General features: G+C 42.5%; 1 pseudogene; it reads left to right on the plus strand.

The window, feature by feature from the left end:
• The first annotated feature begins 1624 nt into the window (after positions 1-1624).
• LOC119807421 lies at positions 1625-2894 on the plus strand (annotated as a pseudogene).
• The last annotated feature ends 1804 nt before the right edge of the window (positions 2895-4698 follow it).

The following is a 4698-nucleotide window of genomic DNA, read 5'->3' on the forward strand; positions in this document are numbered from 1 at the left end:
TCCTATCAGTTGTGTAAATAAAAAATAAGTTGCCTTTTAAAAATCACACCTGAATGCTTCCAGAGGCACAGACATATGCCAAACTTTAATATATCACATTTTATTATTTATTACTCGAGAAGATTAATTCTCACTGCAGATGGAAAAACTACTCTACCTTGCAAGGAGAAACGATGAGTTTCAAGTCACATCAATCTTTCCCCTGCAACTCGGTGTGACTAGCTTCTGGAATCAGCAGCTCGCCCCATGTGCTAAGATGACGGGGTTGGGTCTCCCAATTTGAGAACTCATGTATGTCATGAGGAATGGCGTCAGAGTAACCAAATTTAATGGTGATTATAATTTCTAAATAGAAGCATGCTATCTGGATGATTTATAAAATAGGGACTTTATCTGTGAATATTTTAGTGAAATTTGTGTTGATAATATTGTTCATCTCACCAAATACTTTAATAAAAAGAAAACCTGGAATTAGAAATTTGGTTTTTAATTCTTTAACACAAGATAATCTGAAAGTCATGTCAGATAGAAAAGGATACAAGATAAATACAGAATTACAAATCTCAATGATGTAACAAATGTTTATTTCATCATCATGGGTCTGAGGTCAGCCATTTAAATCACCTTAGATTACTGGATTGGTTTTTTTTTCTAGAATTATTCTGGCATAAGGCAAGAGCAAGAAACAAACCATACTATGCACGTACATTTCAGAGATCCTGCTTAGATATGGCAGAAGGCAAGTTATTCATGCCATTGGCCAAAATCAGCTCATGTGGACAAGCCAAACAGTGAGCCAGAGAGGCACACTCCACCTGAGGGTGGCAGGTATAGGACGGCATGACACTTTGATGGTCATGGTGACCAATATCTGTTCCTATCCTGCACAGGAAGCACACAGCTCCACCCCAAGGCAGGCGTCAAAATCTTATCTCATGAGATCTTACAGTCCAGGCCACATCTTTTCCTTTTTATAGAAACATGGTCTCAGGCTGACCTTGGCCTAAATGTGCCATCTGCTGATCCTTGAAACTTGTTGATCCTGTTAGACTTGAAGACTGAATAGCAATAATACGTTTAACTGAATCACAGTGATTATTTCAAATGTGCACATACACCAGAACATCTTTTGTTTTTTGTTTTCTGGTTTCCAAGAGGGTTTCTCACTCTGTAGACCAGGCTGTCCTCGAACTCAGAGATCTACCTGCCTCTGCCTCCTGAGTGCTGGGTTTAAAGAGTGTGCCACCACCGCCCGGCACCAGGACATCTTTGAACATCTTAAACATACAGTTTTTGTCAGGGATATCTCAACAAGACTGTTTTTGTTTTGTTCTGTCTTTGAGGTAGAGTCTCATGTAGCTCAGGCTGATATCATGCTTGTTATGAGTTTAAACTTTGGTGTATATCAATCCAAAGTAATCCCACTGAACAAATGTAATGTCCTCTTCCTTTGGATAGGAAAGATCTTTAGGCTTCTCTGTAGAGGTAATTCCCTGCCTTTCGATGTTCCATGGAGTTAGAAACAGGTTTTTTTGTACTTAGAAACTAAGGCAGGAAGATTGTGGTTTGGGGGTCAACCTGGGCTACATAATGAGACCCTTGTCTCAAAAAAGCAAACAGGCACATGCTTCAGGAGCCCAAGCCAGCTGTAGCAGTCTCTCCTTCATCTGGCTTCTCCACAACAAGTGTTTTTAAAATTTCTAGCAAGCCGACTCTGGCGAAGCTGGACATGAAGGGGAAGTGGATCATTATGAGAATGGACTTCAATGTTTCTATGAAGAACAACCAGATAACAAATACCAAAGGATCAAGGTTGCTGTTCCAAGTATCAAATTCTGCTTGGACATTGAGCCAAGTCGGTTGTCCTTATGAGCCACCTGATGGTGTTCCCATGGGTGACAAGTACTCCTTAGAAGCAGTTGCTACAGAACTCAAATCTCTGCTAGACAAGAATGTTCTGTTCTTGGAGTGTGTAGGCCCAGAAACAGAGAAAGCCATGCCAACCCAGGGGCTGAGTCTGTCATCCAGCTGGAGAGCCTCCACTTCCATGTGGAGGAAAAGGAGGGAAAGACGCTTCTGGGAGCAAGGTTATAGCTGAGACAGACGGGGATGGATGCTTCCCAAGCTTCACTGTCCAAAGGAAGGGGTATCTCCATCAACGGCGCTCTGGGGACTGTGCACTGAGCCTACAGATACATGGTGGGTGTGAATTCCACAGAAGACTGGGGGTTTTTGTTTTGGCAAGGCTTAAGAGAATCCAAAGTGATCCTAACAATCTTGGGCAGAGACTAAAGTTGCAAACAAGATGCAGCTGATTAATAAATACTGGACAAAGTCAATGAAGATAGTCATCGTCAGTGAAATGGCTTGTACCTTCTTTAAGTAAACAACATGGAGAGTCGCACTTCTCTGTTTGATGATGATATTATCAAAGAGCTCATGTCCAAAACGGAGAAAAAATAGCATGAAGATTACCTTGCCTGTTGGCTTCCTCGCCGCTGACAAGTTTGATAAAAATGCCAAGACTCGCCAAGCTGCTGTGGCCTCTGGCATAACTGTTGACTTGGATGGGCTTGGACTCAGGTACTGACAGCAGCCTGAGGCTGGCCCCAGCTGAGCAGATTGTTTGGAATGGATCTATGGGGGAATTTAAATAGGAAGCTTTCCCCAGGGAAACCAGTTCCCTCGTTGATGCGGTGGTGAAGTCACTCCGAGGGGTTATATCACTGTCAGATAGTGGAGGCGCTGCCACTGAAACACACTGCCAAAGGGAACAGAGGATGAGATCCGCCATGTCAGAGCTGGGAGTAGTGCCATCCAGTCCTTCCTGGGACGCATGCTCTCAGCCACGCTTAGTAGTCTCCTACCTTTGGGTTCCTGTGCACAGCTGCTAAGTCGATTTAGGGTTCCCTGTAACTCCATTTGGTGTTAGCACAGGGTTCAGCTAGTGACCAAGAGTTGCAGCCCCAGGAACCTTAGACAGTTGCCCATCTCAGCTCGTCTTTACTACACTGGGACTGACTGATCTACATTCTTCAAGATCCCATTTAAATCCCTTAGTGACTAAGCCATTGCACATTCTACAGCACATCCGTTTACATTCTGCTTGCAAAAGAAAGTAAGTTGAAAAGCTTAGTTCTCTTTCCAGTTACTGTTTATGACTCTGCATGGAAGTAAGATGAAATTCCAGTTGGAGGTTCAGAGAAATGGATGGTCTGTTAAACAATAAAGATGTCCTCTGGGGGCAAGGGAACACAGGGGTGAGTCCTTTTCTAACACACTTTGCTACATCTGAAAAGGGACTAGAAAATGTTTTTTCTGTATTCTTGGTGACTGAACATCTTCCTTAGTGGAAGTCTTGGTTAAGGACTGTTGAGGCACGAAAGTCATTTCATATTTTGAATAATCATTATCAAAAGCATTTTAAAAGTCTAATCCCAGTGAGCTTGTTTGCCAGTAGTTAGAACCACAGCTCTTCTCCTTGCCTCTCCGGATTTGGGTACAGATCCTTTAAGGCTAGCAGGTCTCTGTAGAGTCTCTGTCTCTCGGAGCCTTTTTGTCCAGTGCAAAGCATTTACTGGGGCTTTTTGAATACCACGTGCTGTTTGGTCTTTAGGGCAATGTGTTACAACAGCCTTTTGATTCAAAGCATTTTCCTAGTTTTTCTCATAAGCTGAATAAACAGTTGCAATATTCAGCTTTTGTTAAATCTTGAAATTTCTAAATTACTTTTTCCCTATCCTTGCTTGAGAATAGACCAATATTATTGTCTTGTTTATTTTTTCAGTCATTCCTTATTCATAATATTTTAACAAACACAGCTAATACTAGCCAACTCCTGCTAGTTTCTGTTTTCAAACCTTTCAGCCAGGTCAGGCATGACAACATAAATCTGTAATCCCAGGACTGTGGAGAATCACTGGGGAGTTCAAGGTCAGCCTGAGCTACACAGTGATTTCCAGGCCAGCTGGGGCTACATTTCAAGACCCTCCTCTAAAAAGCCAAAAGAAGTAAAAACAAATAAACAAAAAACTGTCAAGCCACCTCACTTAAAACCATTCTCAGTCATTGTGGTGGCACACACTTTAATCCCAGCACTCGGGAGGCAAAGGCAGGTGAATCTCTGACTTCAAAGCCAGCCTGGTCTACAGAGGGAGTTCCAGGATAGCCAGAGATACACAGAGAAACCCTTTCTCGAAAGAGAACAACAACATTCTCTAGCAGAACCTGGTAGCACTGGCTTGTTACCTCAGCAAGGCCAACCCAGGCAATTTGGTGGGACTCCAAAAAAAATATACCAAAAGGGGGTTGGGGCTTTGGGGGATATAGCTTAGCGGGACAGTGTTTACCTAGCATACTTATGGCTGTAGGTTCAATCTCCACTACTACCCTCCCTTAAAATAAAGGCACATTTTCCATCTTCAAGTTATCACAGGCACTATTTTGCCATTTACTTTTTTTTTATTTATTTGTTTATTGCTGCTGAAACATAGCTTGTCAGTCTTCTCACTAGGGCACTATGCCCTAGTAGACCAATTATGGGGTACTTTGATAACAGTAATCTCACTATTTGTACCAGTATCAGTGTACTTGATACCCGACAACAGAACCCCAAATTTTCAGTGATTTGTAATAACAAACCTTTTGGTCAGGCGAGGTGACACATTCCTGTGGAACATCCAGTAGTCTGAGGCAGAA

This window comes from Arvicola amphibius, chromosome 2, assembly GCF_903992535.2.
Source record: "Arvicola amphibius chromosome 2, mArvAmp1.2, whole genome shotgun sequence".
In the NCBI taxonomy this organism is placed as follows: Eukaryota; Metazoa; Chordata; class Mammalia; order Rodentia; family Cricetidae; genus Arvicola; species Arvicola amphibius.